We start from the raw sequence: 15,948 nt of genomic DNA on the forward strand, positions 1-15,948 counted from the left end.
TAAATGAGGATGGCATCTGAGTCAAGAAAGGCAATTACTGTCTCGGAGACAAGCAAGGGTCCACGTTTGTTTATTTCTATAAAATGTTTTCTATTCTGCCTATAGCAACCAATCGTGCTTAGCAGATTACAATTAAAATACATAGCATACATACTTAAAATTAACAATAAAAAATACAATATAATAAAACATACTACACTACTAAACAAATTCCTGCTAAACGTCAGTGCACAATATTTATCACTGCAATTTATACACTTCCATAAATAGATGAGCCTTCACTTACTTCCTGAATATGCCAATTTCTTTAATGCCACGAAACGCTGGGGGAAGAGAATTCCATAATTCGGCTGTTGAGAAAGATCTAAGGTGTGTCTCGTTCAAATGTGCTGTCTTAATTGAGGGAACCAATAATAAATTTTGGTCTATGGACCTCAAAGCCCAACCAGGTAGATATCTTTGTAAGAGATTTGCTAAATAACCAGGGCCATCCATTCTTAAGGTGAAAACTAAAATCTTAAACTTAATCCTGTATCCTACAGGAAGCCAATGGAGCACAATCCATTTGATTGGAGAAAGATGCTCCCAGCATTGAGTAGATATTAAACGTGCGGCAGAATTTTGCAATACTTGAACAGCCCAGAATGAAGTGGTCAGTAACCCCATAAATAAAGAATTGCAATAATCAATGGGGCACAGCACAAAATGCTTGAACCATCTGTGGAACTCCATGTAAACAGCACTGGTTTCTTCAGCACCGAGGGGGGTGGCTGCAGAGAAGCTCCAGGTGCTCGTTTGTGCCTCGGCTCAACCCCTCACCTGGGGTGATTCCAAGAGCTAGCACTACAAGGGGGATCCTTCTCCGACTTGCTGGATAAAGCCACATTTGAATCCCGCCTAGGCTCCCTGTGGCACCAAGAATCCAAGGAGGCACGACTCCGCTGGTTGTCTTGTGCCCAAAGCTTCAGCATCTTACCTGATGTCGCCTTCTGCGGGGCCTCCATCTTCCAGGGGCAGTACTGCTGCGCCCTCGGGGACACCCAAGCACATATACAGCAATTGGCAGTATCGTGATGCAGGCCCAGGCAGCAGCAGCAGCAGTCAGAGTTGGGGATCTGTGATGGACATCCAAAGCCCACAAATGCAGGTCTTAAACCTACTGGCCGTGGCCTTTTTGCCCTTGGATTTTTTTTGCATAATACTTCTCTGTACAGAACTGAAAAGTCAAGGCAACGACAGGAAAAGGAGAACTGCAAGCAGGACACACTTCAGAACCAGGACATAGCAAGGCCCAAAAGGAACATTTTTGTAAGGTAGCTCAGGCGAAGAAAGACCGAGAGGCACACAAGGCAGCAAGTGCACACGGGAATTCCCGCAAATGTTCAGTAAGACTTTTACTGAGCTCTGAGAGCTGGGTCTATGTCAGCGCCGTCGGATGATGTCAGCCATACGTTATATGTCTGATTCATGCCTGTTTGTCGAGGGAGAATATTATGCGCTGTTGCTATATCAGATATTATGAAAGCCTGTGTGTGGCACACGGGGATTGCACTCGGGTTCCCCTTAGAACCTAACTATAAACCTTTGTAATCCCTCTTCAGCCTTAAATCAAACAACTGAAATGCTCTCAGCACTCCTGATACACAATAGCTGCCTCTCACAGCATCGCAACACTAACACAACACTAAGAACAACAATGGGTAATGAACATAGAACAAAGCATTATTCTCAAACCATGCCGTGGAGCCAGACCTGGGCAAGCCACACAAAAGTGGTTTCTCCTGCTCAGTTATCAGCAGAAGTAGCTGCTTCCTGATCGCCCCATCCGATGCTCTCTTTCCGGAAACAGCTGCGGCTCACTTCCCCTCCTCTCTGCCAGCTGCCAGATCCATGAAAGACTTTCTCCCGGTCCCTTCTCGCAGGGGAGGGGGAAGGCTCGGTGAGCCTGCAACTATTTACAAAGATGCTTTGCCATAAGGAGAATTTGTTCTTTAGACAGAGCCCTAGGTGCCTTAGGAGGGCAGCAAGAGTTGCTCCCCTATAAGCAGGGTAACTCCATAGACGGCAGGATGAATCAGCCATCGTGCGTGATCTGATGTCATCCGATGGCGCCGACACTGAGCTCAGTTCAAGTCTTACTGAGCATGAGGAGGAGTTCCCGCAAGCCTACACTGCCTCGTAAGCCCCTCAGTCTCTTCCAGAGCTCAAGCTTTGGCGAGGTACTCAACTTTCCTGGGAGGGGGCAGGTATTAAATATGGCCGAGTCATCCTGCTGTCTATGGGGAACCCTGTTTACAGGGTAGGAAAACTTACTTTCTTCATCAGCAAGCAGGCATGAATCAGCCATAACCCGGGGAGAGTCCCAGGCTAAGAGCTGCGTAGTGGCGCAAGTACTTGGACAACCCGGCCCCACCGACAGAGAGTGGGACTGCTGGTTGACAGGATTCACAGAACTGCCTGGCCAAAGTTACTGTCTCTTGGGGCCTCTTTACCCTGACAGTGCTGGGATTTAAAGGTGTGAATTGAAGACCAAGCAGCAGCTTTGCAAACCTATGCCAATTCAGCCTCCCCTTTTTGTGTCTTTTATCATTTGTCCAATCATGTGCGCGTGTATTTTTCTACTTCAGTCATGTGAAATTCTTAAGAAACGGCCATTATCACAGGCATGCAGTGAGTTGATAACCATCTCCTACTTATGTCTTACTTCATCACCTTTATGCTTCCATGTCTGGAAAAGGCTGCTGAGTAATGTACTCCCTGGGCTCAAAGATTCATGGGTTGAAACAAAACCGTGCATAAGCTCACTGTGCCAGATGGAGGGAAGCGAAGAGAGTATACAGGATAGCAATGACACGTCATTGGAGGGAGGAAGGAGGCCACTCCCCTCCCATACTTGCATTATCATTTTAATTTTATTGCATTTTCGTGTCTGTAGGTGTGGCCTAGTGATTAGCACAATAGGCTGTGAACCAGAAAAAAAACCAGAGTTCAAATTCCTTGGGCAAGTCATTTTATCTCCTGTTGCCACAGGTTCCCCTCTTACAGGCCGATATAGTACAGTGCGCTCCGATGGAGCGCACTGTTAGCCGGCATTTGGATGCGCGTTTTCAACGCGCTAGCTTTACCCCTTATTCAGTAAGGGGTAATAGCGTGTCCAAAACGCGCGTCCAACCCCCCCGAACCTAATAGCGCCCGCAACATTCAAATGCATATTGATGGCCCTATTAGGTATTCCCGCGTGATTCAGTAAGTAAAATGTGCAGCCAAGCCGCACATTTTACTTTCAGAAATTAGCGCCTACCCAAAGGTAGGCGCTAATTTCTCTGGGCACCGGGAAAGTGCACCCTCTGACTTAATATCATGGCGATATTAAGTCGGAGGTCCCGAAAGTTTAAAAAAGTAAAAAAAAAAAAAAAAAAATCTGAAATAGGCCCGTGGCTTGAAAACCGGACGCTCAATTTTGCCAGCGTCCAGTTTCCGAACCCATGGCTGTCAGTGGGCTCGAGAACCAACGCCAGCAAAATTGAGTGTCGGCTGTCAAACCCGCTGACAGCCGCTGCTCCTGTCCGAAAAGAGGCGCTAGGGACGCGCTGGTGTCCCTAGCGCCTTTTTTTTTTTTACCACCGGGCCTAATTTAAATAAATTTATTTACTATATCACGTGCAAAGCAGAGTGCCCTGTGCGCGCGCTGGGAGAGCGGGCGCTCGCCCGCTCTCCCGCGTTTTTTACTGTATCGGCCCGTTAGTGTGTAACCTCTTTGGAGCAGGGACTTCTCATGCCTGCAAAAAGGTTGCAAACCACCTTAAGCTAAAATTGCAAATGCAATCTAAAAATATTGCAAGAATTTTTAAATACAATTAAAGTTAGAAATGGCTGTATAACAAAAACAAGACCTGATGGAAAATAAAACTCACGGTTCAAGCAGCAGTTCACAAATATTTCCCCCAAAATGCAAATTAAGCCTCCAACTCAGTTTATGAAGGCATAAAAGTTCTATATTAAACAAAATAATTCCAATATGAACAAAAATGTTGTTAAGAAATTAAAAGGCTAGTGAAGACTAATGCTCTACTACAGAATTGTTGCGGGGAGACGGGAGGCGTGCATGGAAAAGGAAACTCATACCAATACCTAGAGGGTGAATCTTCTAGAACAGCCAGGCCTGGGTTTCTCAATAGGCACACTAGGCCTGGGCCTGGGGGGGAGGGGCAGCGGGCTGGCTGAAGATTTGCTGCATCTCACTCAGCAGAGAACAGGCCTCTGCTTCCTACTCCAGGGAACAGGAGAGGGGGGGAGTGAGCGTGCAGCAGACACAGCAAAGAGGGATCCTTTTGGGGAGATTAGGAGGAGCAGAGTAGAGATAGTTGGAGGGTGGGAAGGAAGGCTGGGGGATGAGAGGAGGATCAGCTGCTCTGTAGGTCTCTGTCTGAGAGAGGGGGGGGGGGGGAACCAGGGTAGGGGGCAGTGTTCATGTGTGTGTGAGAGAGAAGGGATTGGTGTCAAGTGTCTGTGTATACATGTCATATTGGGTGAGAGGGGATGCAAGAAGCAGCAGGACCGGAGCATGGTAGAGACACCTCCCCCTCCTCTCTTCCCACTCACGGCAATTCAAATCCTCCCTCCCTTGATCTTGGATTCTGTCCCCCAAATCCTGGATGCTCCCTTCCTACCTCTCCCTCCTCCCCAGATCCTGGAATCCACTCCGCAACCCTTCCTAATCCCTCCTCCTCTTCCTCGATTCAAGAACCTGCCTCGCTCTCCCCCCTTCTTCCCCATCTCCCACCCTCCCCATTCCCTATTCCCCTTTCCTTCTCGCACTCCTCATTTCTCCTCTCCCATTCCTGATCTTTCTCCCTTACTCTCCCGATTTCTGTCTCCTCCATGTACTGATACTTGGGATTACGTTTCTTCACTAATAAAGATAAGTTATAAATTATACTAATACATATACAGTAAAACGATTGTATTTTTATAAAGTTATATAAAAGACAAAAATGTTTTTGTTTCAGAATTTTTAAATTTTTCCCACAGAATCTACCCCAAGCTGCCACAGGAAACTGGAGGGGACTGTGTCTTAGAGACCTTCTGTTCCCTACTGTTCAACCTCGGGGGGGGGGGGGGGGGGGGGGGGGAAGAGTGGGGCGACAGTACCAACAGTGCCTAGGAGCGCCAAAAACCTAAATCCTTCTCTGAGGAAAGCTTGCAGGAGATGCAAACCTTGATCTGTTCACACTGTGCTAACATGGAACACAATTCTTTAAGGTTCCTTCACATCTTAGGCAGTGTCAGAACACAACTTGAAGTAAGAGAAAACTGGCAACATTCTCCAGGTGCCCTAGGTGTGCCTTACAGCCCTGCATCCACCATTCCCACACACAATTAAAATTGATAACAACAGATATTCCATAGAAAAGGACTTTCAAAGTTCATTTTCTGAGGTAAAAATATCACTTTCAACAATAGCTATATTATTCTTACATTCAATGCTGTGGTGCCAATCACAATAACCTTGAAAAAAAAAATATAAAAATACATTTGGAACCCATATAGTAGTAGGCCTATTGTAATGTATGTTGAGTTTGAACTTAGCCTTCAAAAAACCATGAATACATATAATTACAATGAAAATATAGTAAACCTCCTATATCAAAACAGCACTAACTGCAAGAACTCAAACAGTAATAACCCTACCTATGAAAAGGCAACACCATAACTATTACACTAGGCACTAAAACACTAATACACCTCCAATTAGGAAAACAGATCAAACCAAACAGCTATAGATTACTAAACAAAAACTTCACACTAGCAGAATATCTCACCTTGGTCACACATGCAGAATACAGACAGACCCTTACCAAATACAGAATAAAGATTTTGTTAAACTTTTCTGGATGTGCACTTAATTTGCTGTAACAACTCCTTCTTGTGATAATTTTTATAATTCTAATAAATAAAAAGTAAAAAAAAATTTTGAAATGAGCAGGAAAAAACTGAACTGGAAACCGCGACAAGCCAGATTTTTATGTACCTTATAAGCTGTTTTGGTCTCTTATGGAAAATGCGCGTTATAAATGACATGATTAAATATGATAAAGCCAAACTCTGTATGCATTACAACACTGGGGAAACAAACATCACCATTCCTCATAAAACATCAAACAATTAAAGCAAGAAACATAAAACATCAATCATGATAGTAAAAACCATACTAATAAAAAGAATAAATATATCTAAACAGCTTATCAAGAAAATAACAGCCAGTAATAAAAAAAAAACTTGTTTCAAAATTTTTTAAAACTTTTCCAAACACCAATAAAAATATTAAAAACAGTAGATACATTAAATAGCACCCAATAATTAAAACTAATAAGGATAAAATAAATCCCTCACGCTCCATGCTTGGAAACAATTTCCAGGTGCCCTGAAATCAGGGGTTGAAAATTTTCTACATCATTTATTCACTATATGTATGTATATATATTTTTATATTGTAACGGCTCACCGCCAGTGCTGCCCGGATCTGCCACTCCTCTGGGTTCCTGGTTACATCTTCAGGGAGTCCCACTTTGCCCCTGGACCGGCCAGGCGCTTGTAACTCCCCAGGTCCTGGTCTAAACAGACCCTGCCTCCGTTTGGCTTCAGGGTTCTCCTTAGAAGGAGCGGATGGTGAAACCACCCCCCCCAAGCAAAAGACAGTGCAAAGACACAGTTTTCTTCAAAACAGTTTATAAGGCAATTCAAATGTCCATTACCATTCCTTCATCACCCTCACCTCCGCCAGTTATTGGGAACTCACTGCCTGAACGTCTAGTTCAGACTCCCAGCACCCCCGTTCCTCACAGGTGGGTTCTTGACCAGTTTTACTATTAAGTCAAGGATCCTCTTTAAAGCATTTACCCCACATGCTCTATAGAGCCCTTCCTCCCCAATTTCCTTTAAGATATGAATTGTAACTCTCCCCCTTCCTGGCTATTCAGTATCCATGGCTGAGCTGGAGGATTCCTCTCCCCCAGAACCTACCTCCATCCTTTCTTCCTCCTGTTCAGAGGTGCTAGGCTTTTCTGGCCATTCCCACCATGCCGGCATGCCCCCTTCCTCCAACTCCAGCGATTCAGCTGTGGCTGACTCGTTATCGTTTAACTCTGACAGCTGTTTCCCCTCTTGCTCTGCCCACAGGTAAGGTGGTGGTTCTAAGAACCTGGGAGTTGTAGTTTTTGCTGCCTTCGGCAACGCCCTCTGCTGTCTGCCTCTGGTATTACCTGACTTCATCCTATGATGCCGGGGCTGTTCCTGACCCCGACAGTGCTGCACTGCATCACAATGTGTGTGTGTGTGTCTGTGTATGTGTGTGTATATATATACATATATATACATACATACATACATATATACATATATACATATATATATATACACATACATATATATATATATATATATATATATACATACATACATATATACATACATACATATATATATATATATATATATATATATATATATATATATACATACACACACACACACACACATTTACTCTCACACATGCTCAAATCACAAACATACTCTCTCTCTTTCACACATGCTTATTCACACAAACACACGCTCCCTCTCTGGATGCACAAGGGCAGCAGAAGCCTCCTCCTTCAGCCCCTGGCTGACAGGAGGAGTCCTTTTTCGGGCCACAGAGGCCCATGCTGCTCTTCCTTCTGCAGTTCTCCTCCTTTTAACTCATGCTGCAGAAACTTCGCCGCCTGCTGTTCTTTTCAGCCCACGCGGCCGATGCTGCTCTTGGGGGGGGGGGGGGGGAAGGGGTGTTAGTAGGAAGGAGGATGTGTCTTGAGGCCTGAGAGGACAGAGAGGAGGAAGTTTAAAAAGAAGGATGGATGAACAATGAAAGAGCAAGAGGACTGCACCTGAGTGGAGAAGAGGTGAGGGGGAAGGCAGAGGTCTGCATGGGGGTCGGGTAGGGTGGAGTGTGTCACTCTTCAGGAAAGAAATGTACGCCTGCAACAGCCAACCCACCCAAAAGCAAACTATTTGGGGGTGACGGGGGGGGGTGCAGCAGGACAGTGACTAAATGATATAGAAAGTTTTCAAACCCTGATTATTGTTTCCCAATTATAGCTAGGTAAACTGAAGCCCAAAGAGTGATGGACTTGCTTGGGCTCACACAGAGAATCAGTGGGATGTTGGCGTTTGAACACAAAATACAAAAAGGTCCAGCTATATGTAGAACTCAATGCAGACTTGCTTACATTTGCAACCGTCATACATAGCCTCAGTAGGATAATGGCTTATAGTGTCAAGCCCATACAATTCTGGGCTTGAATAATCATAGGTTGCTGTAAGATACAAACACTGTGTAAACACTACAAATGTTTGCTCTTATCGTTTTCCACCAGCCAGGTGAGTAATATCTTACATCCTGAAGTGCACGCTCCAACACAGCAGTGTTTCGGACTGTCAGACTCCTTCCTCAGGGAACTTCAGGGAGGTAGTTTACTGGTGCAATTCTGTGTGGAAATACAACAAAAGAGTTCTAAAAAATGCCCAAAGGCTAATAGTTCAACAAATGGCAAAGATTTGGAAGCAATGCAAAACTTACTGTGAGATGTTGTTTCTGGTCAGTCAAGAAGCGGTGCAAAACACTGGCTGAAATCGCTGAAAAGACAATGCATGAAAGACAACGCGTATGGGGTTCAGAGAAACCTCCCTTATAGAAGAACTTGTGCATTAAAAAATTGTAATTTAACCTATATAAGTTTTAAAGTCTCTCAATCCTCTGAATTTTGTCATTGCGGTAACAATGGTGAAAAAACTTACGTGCGAGACTTTAAAACTTACGTGCGAGACTTTAAAACTTACGTGAGAGACTTTAAAACTTATATAGATGTTAAATTACAATTTTTTAACGCACAAGTTCTTCTATAAGGGAGGTTTCTCTGAACCCCATACGCGTTGTCTTTCATGCATTGTCTTTTCAGCGATTTCAGCCAGTGTTTTGCACCGCTTCTTGACTGACCAGAAACAACATCTCACAGTAAGAAACATAGAAACATAGAAACATAGAAATGACGGCAGAAGAAGACCGAATGGCCCATCCAGTCTGCCCAGCAAGCCTCACACATTTTTTCTCTCATTCTTATCTGTTTCTCTTAGCTCTTGGTTCTATTCCCCTTACACCCCCACCATTAATGTAGAGAGCAGTGATGGAGCTGCATCCAAGTGAAATATCTAGCTTGATTAGTTAGGGGTAGTAGGGGCAGTAACCGCCGCGATAAGCAAGCTACACCCATGCTTATTTGTTTTACCTAGACTATGTTGTACAGCCCTTGTTGGTTTTTTTTCTTCTCCCCTGCCGTTGAAGCAGAGAGCCATGCTGGATATGCATTGAAAGTGAAGTATCAGGCACATTTGGTTTGGGGTAGTAACCGCCGTAACAAGCCAGCTACTCCTCGCTTTGTGATTGCGAATCCTTTTTTTCTTCACCCCTGTCGTTGAAGCTATGCAGGATATGCGTGAAGCATCAGTTTTTTGTTTTTGTTTTTGTTTTTTTTTTCCCCTGCTGTTGAAGCAGAGAGCTATGCTGGAAATGCGTGATGTATCAGTCTTTCTCCCATGCCGATGAAGCAGAGAACCATGCTGGATATGCATGGAAAGTGAAGTATCAGGCACATTTGGTTTGGGGTAGTAACCGCCGTAACAAGCCAGCTACTCCCCGCTTTTTGAGTGCGAACCCTTTTTCTTCTCCCTTGCCGTTGTAAGTTTTGCATTGCTTCCAAATCTTTGCCATTTGTTGAACTATTAGCCTTTGGGCATTTTTTAGAACTCTTTTGTTGTATTTCCACACAGAATTGCACCAGTAAACTACCTCCCTGAAGTTCCCTGAGGAAGGAGTCTGACACTCCGAAACACTGCTGTGTTGGAGCGTGCACTTCAGGATGTAAGATATTACTCACCTGGCTGGTGGAAAACGATAAGAGCAAACATTTGTAGTATTTACACAGTGTTTGTATCTTACAGCAACCTATGATTATTCAAGCCCAGAGTTGTATGGGCTTGACACTATAAGCCATTATCCTACTGAGGCTATGTATGACGGTTGCAAATGTAAGCAAGTCTGCATTGAGTTCTACATATAGCTGGACCTTTTTGTATTTTGACAGTTTCTGATTTTCAGCTATCTAGAGTTTTTTATAAAGGCGTTTGAACACAGGCATCTCCAGAGCTCTCGCAGTGCTCTATTCCCCAAAGAAGCAGGTCATGAGGGCAGATCAAGACCACAAGGCCCCTTCTATTCTTTCCAATTTGCTTTCCTGTTGCAATGTTGCAGACCCCAACTGATCTCTGGTTTTCTTCTCATCTTCTCAACTATGAATCCTGTATGCTTACCTCAGCATTTCTGGAATTCCATTACTGTTTTAGCTGCCTCCATCTCTCCTGGGAGGCTGGTCCACATATTTTACAGCAATAAAAAAAAAGTCACATAGCAGGGAAGAGTTGGTTCATGTATTCATCATATTCATATTCCATGAAGAAATATTTCCTAATGTTACTCCCGTGTCTTCTACCTTTCAGCCTCCTGTCATGGCCTATTGTTCTAGAATTTTCTTTTCACTGAAAAGGCTTGTATTTCATGCAGTATCTGAGGTCTTAGAATGTCTCTATTATAATCCCTTTCCCCTTCTCTCCCCTAGAGTATGCATCATTATGTCAGTCTCATTTCATAGGACTTTTGGTGCAGAGGCTACACCTTTTCGGTAAGAATATAATTGCCATACTGTGTCAGGACGAGGGTGCATCAAGCCCAGCATCTTATTTCTAATCAGTGTCCAATTCAAGGATCCCAAATAGTAGATTGAGCCCATGCTGCTAATAATCAGAGTTAAGCAATGGTTTCCCCCAAGTCGACCTAGTTAAACATTTATGGACTTTTCCTCCAGGAACTTGTCCAAACCTTTTTTTAAACCCAGCTATGTTAACTATTTTTATCACATCCTCTGGCAATGAGCTCTAGAGTTAATTTTGCACTGAGTGAAAAAAATATTTTCTTCAATTTGTTTAATTGTGATACAAATTAACGTCATAGAGTGAACGCAAGTCTTTGTATTTTTTGAGGGATTAAACAACTAATTTACATTTACTCTTTCTATTCCATTAATGGCTTTATAGACTTTTGGTATATTTCCCCCTCAGCTGTTTGTTCTCCAAGCTGAACAGCTATCATCTCTATTGCCTTTCCACATAGGGGAGCCATTCCATCCCCTTTACCATTCTGGTCACCCTTCTCTGTAACTTTTCCAGTTCAGCTATATCTTTTTTTTTAGATGCAGCAGCCAGAATTTAATACAATAGTCTAGGTGCAGTCTCACCATGGAGCAACAGAGAGATATTATGACATTCTCTTTGCTTTCTTGACTGCCAAGGATTTCAAAGTATTATTCACAATGATGCACTTAACCTTTTCCTGGGTGGTAACTCCTAATATGGAATCTAACACAGTGTAACTACAGTTTGGATTACTTTTCCCTAAGTGCATTGCTTTGCACTTATACACAAGCAGGCATAACTTATACACAAGTTGCTTTGCACTTATACACAAGCAGGCATAACTTGTGCAGCAAAGATGGTGGGGGGGATTTAGGTAGGGCTGGGGGGTGGATTAGATAGGGGAAGGGAGGAGAAGGTGGGGGGGACACGGAAGGAAAGTTCCCTCCGAGGCCGCTCCGAAATCGGAGCGGCCTCGGAGGGAATGGAGGCAGCCTGCGCGGCTCGGCGCGCACAGGCTGCCGATTTTGCGCAGCCTTGCGCGCGCCAACCCAGGATTTTATAAAATACGCGCGGCTACGCGCGTATCTTATAAAATCCGCAGTACTTTTGTTTGCGCTGGTTGCACGAACAAAAGTACGTGCGCGCGTACTTTTTAAATATCTACCTCATTAAATTTCATCCGCCATCTGGATGACCAGTCTTTCAGTCTTGCAAGGAGGTCCTTCTGTAAATTCTCACAATCCACTTGTGAAGTAAGAACTCAGAATAATTTTGTGCCTCCTGCAAATTTTATCATCTGACTCTTATTCCCTCTTCTAGATCATTTATAAATATATTAAAAAGCACAGGTTCCAGGACAGATCCCTGGGTCACTTCACTGTTTACCTTCCTCCATTGACAAAACTGACCATTAAGTCCTACTCTCTGTTTCTTATCTTTTAACCAGTTCACAGTCCACAACAGGGCACTGCTTCCTATCCCATGACTTTTTAACTTTCTCAGGAGTCTCTCATGAGGGATTTTGTCAAATGCTTTCCAGAAAATCCAAATACACCAGTTTACCATTATCTGCAGATTGGTGAGGCAAAACTCGCTTTGGATAAATCCATGTTGGCTGTGACCCATTAAATGTTTTCCTAGATGTTCTGTTATTTTGTTCTTTAGAATGGTTTCCATGATTTTTCCCGACTCTGAAAGTTCTCTGGTCTATAGTTTCCTGGATCACCCTGGACCCCTTTTTAAAAATTGGTGTTACATTGGCCACTCTCCATCAGATACAATAGACAAGTTTAATGATTACTAGTAACAGATGTACAGTTCTATTTTTTAGTTCTTTCACAACTCTGGGGTGTAAACCATCCGAACCAGATGATTTTCTAGCCCTTTTTTGGGCTGACTCTCCTCTGTTTTTTACATATGGAGATGTGGTCTCTAACACTGAGCACAATATTCTAGAGGAGGCCTCAACAACTACCTGTACAGAAGCATTATCACTTCCTTTTATTATCCACTGGCAACAAGTCTTCCCTATACACCCCACATTATTTGGGCTCTAGCCCTCAATCATCCCTAAATTAAAGCTACACCACCACTGCTTGCCCCACCCTGTTATGCCTAGAACAAAGTCATAGCTCCATTACCTCTCTCAGCAAATCATTCCTAAGCTAAAACTGTATCACCATTACTGCACATTTAGGACAAGAGAAATCTGGGATTACTCCTTCTCCTGGGGCTGCTGGGAGGGTGTGAAGGGGACACCACTTGGGGGCTAGAAGCCTCTTTCTTGCTCAGAGGGTGGATGGCGTAGAGAAAGGACCAGCTGTGGTAACTGCTTAATGCACTATCTACTAGGTGCTTAACATCCTTTAGTAAATATGTTATTGTTGGCATAGAAACATACATTAAAAACATGGATAAAACTTTGGAGGTATATTCAATAGTGCATACTCACTACTAAATATAGCCGGCTATTTTAAAGTTAATTGGCTAATTTTAGCCCACTAACATTAGGGCAGTTCTTTGGCCTAATCAGACTTAGCAGGCTAAATCATCCGGCTAACTCTGAATATCGGAGTTAGCCAGTTAACTTTGCCAGCTAACTCAATTTCTCCCAGTTACGCTCCCGGAATGCCCCTAACTTATCTGGCTAAAAAGTCTAGCCACATAACTTATTAGCCCGCTAGAATTTAGCTGGATATGTGCCCAATATTTATTTAGCCGGCTAACTCAGAAATATGGACCTCAGGCTTTACTAAATAGGAGTCCCTCCAAAACAAAATCACAGTTCTGCTATTTATCCCTTCAAAGTATCTGCAGCAAGTTCTCATTCCTCGTATCCTCTCTGTGTTTTTTGTTTGGTTTTTTTTGTTAATCCTTTTAGCTTTTACTAATCTGGTATTATTGTAGAGTACTCAGAAATCCTTTCTGCTATTGTCGGGAGCTTCTTTGTCCTGGGAATGATGGGCAGCGAATCTACCTTCTGTAGCTGTGATACTGAGTGACCGGCCTGAGTTCTCCTAAAACCAGTGTCAGGGCTTGAGAAGACAAGCTTTCCTATTCATCTCTGGCCTCATCCAAAGTCAAATATTTATTTTTCTCATTCATTTTGAAATGGATTTTCAGTCTTAAAGGGCGATGAAGCAGCTTCCAGGTGCTACATCAAAGAGGTGCGAGAGAGAGAGAGCGGCACAGCAGGAACCAAGCAATGCCGGAATAAAAGGCCTCTCCACCCCCTCTGTGTATAAGAGACAAAATTAACGTGCCGGGGGACCTTGCTTGTCTTTCCCTTCCCCACTTTTTCCGTCTTTGGGTCATGCCAACTCTGGCAATGGCAGGAAACTCTTTCTCCATGGAGCGCCGAGCTGAGAGGCAGCATGACATGCCTTTAGGAGAGGCCACGGCGGCAGCTTTCTGCCCCTTGCTTCAGGACTGCAGAGCAAGCTCCCTCTCATTTGTCCTGACAATGATAATGTGTGCAGGAGGGAATCGTGCATGTACACCGAATCTTATGTTTCAGTTCATAATCTTGCTTTTCTCATGCCACAGATGTACAGGGGACAGGGGTACCTGAGCCAAACGGTGGAACTGCAGGGACAACAGCCACACACGGCACCTTACACTGAAAGCAAGGGGGTGGGGGGGTCTCCTTTATTCCAGCTAGGGTAGGGAGCCCCTTCTTAGCAGGGGAATTGTGCATTGGGGCACCAGATTGCGGTGGAGATGGTGTTGCATGGGCAGGCAGCCAGCTAGTTACGCATGGGGGGAGGGGGTCCTCTGAAAGCCACGCAGCACAAGGATGCAACCACGCTGATGAAGGTCACCTATCGTGGAACCATGGCAAGACCTCAAGGGGATCGGTTTAGCTTATTGCTCAGTGGGCTCAGTGAGGTGCATGAGCTGCCAAGCTACAGGATGGCAGGCAGCCAAATATAAGAGCAGAGTTTGGCTCGGGTTATATATATATATTGTGTAATCACGGCATCTTGTGTTAATAAAGCTGAGGCCTGCTTAGATTCCACAAATCTCTCAAGCGTCTAATTTGTGGTGGAGGAGGAGAATGAGAGGAAAGAGGCTGCCAACCGCCTGCGTTACAAGGACAAAATGTGACGTAGTGTGCCTCGGTAAAAAAAAAAAATAAATAAAAGTCAGCACGGAGCCAAGCACAACGGAAGCCCAGTGCTGCTCTCATGATGTTAAGTGAGAGGCCAGTGGAAGTAACAGAGGCGGGCTGTCGCGGCCCTCTGCACCGTTAGTTCCTGAGAATCACAGTGGAAACAGCAGCCTGGGCCGTGCCCTTGCAACGGGGCAGGAGAACCTCCAACCCGCACCCTGTTCGAAGCAAGGATATGATTCCCGCTGAGGAAAACTGCAAACTAGGGCAGAGATCCACCGCCACAGATTAGGAACTGGAGCAGAGGGCAGGGAAGCGGTCAGCCTTGCTGTCAGGAAAAAGGGAAAAAAAAAATCGGGGGAGAACTGAGCATTTGGATGGCTGTGACACTGCCTCTTTATTTAAAACTGCTTTGAAACCTTCTCTGCTTGAAATGCCTTTTGATCTGAGCTACTATGAAACGGCACAGGTCTGCGCTGTTTTGAAAAGACCTAGAAAGCTAAACAGAAGCCTCTGTGAGATGGATGAGGTAATTCAGCCGCAGCTCCCCAATTAAGACTGTCCTTGTGGCTGGAGCTACAGACACCCAGGCCAGGGCCTAATCCAGGAAGGACCTGGAGGACTCCTTCCATTGCCCGAGAGACACTGAGTGAGTGCAGTAAGCTGCTGGTTATTTGTACTCTAAAATTAACAGGTTTCCTCAACTGTAAACAGAAGAGCTGGACCTATTGGACCTTGAGGCCTAGTGGCTGAAGAAAGAAGAAAGGTAACTCTTAGTTGGAATGGTTTCCTGAAAAAAAAAAAAAGACAGTTGCATTGTGTGGAATAAAAACCTTTTTCTTTGAAACCCTGAAACTAGAACATGCTGCCTCGTATATATCTGTCCTCCGCTCGCAGAAGACTGTCACAGCCCTGCTTTCAAGAATTTTGCCAGAGGCACCGAACTTTTAAAAACCTAGGGACCCACTCATGCTTTAAAGTTTTAAGACTGGCCCGCCTGAGGCTCTCCGAGCCCACGAGTTAATGCGGATGGGGAGCCTGGGGCAGATAGGATGGGC

At 44.4% G+C, this 15,948-nt stretch overlaps 1 protein-coding gene across 3 annotated transcripts in view; it reads right to left on the bottom strand.

The window, feature by feature from the left end:
• Positions 1-15,948, bottom strand: part of LOC115084066 (mitogen-activated protein kinase kinase kinase 3-like) — a 265,505-nt gene that overhangs the window by 135,074 nt on the left and 114,483 nt on the right. The window contains exon 1 of one of the 3 annotated variants that reach the window (XM_029588375.1): positions 7,024-7,118. The exons of the other annotated variants lie outside the window; for them this stretch is intronic. The gene's annotated coding sequence lies outside the window, so the exon portion shown is untranslated. Of the gene's footprint in view, positions 1-7,023; positions 7,119-15,948 lie in introns of those variants that run through there. 3 annotated transcript variants of the gene reach the window in all.

The sequence above is a fragment of the Rhinatrema bivittatum genome, chromosome 2 (assembly GCF_901001135.1).
Source record: "Rhinatrema bivittatum chromosome 2, aRhiBiv1.1, whole genome shotgun sequence".
Classification (NCBI taxonomy): Eukaryota; Metazoa; Chordata; class Amphibia; order Gymnophiona; family Rhinatrematidae; genus Rhinatrema; species Rhinatrema bivittatum.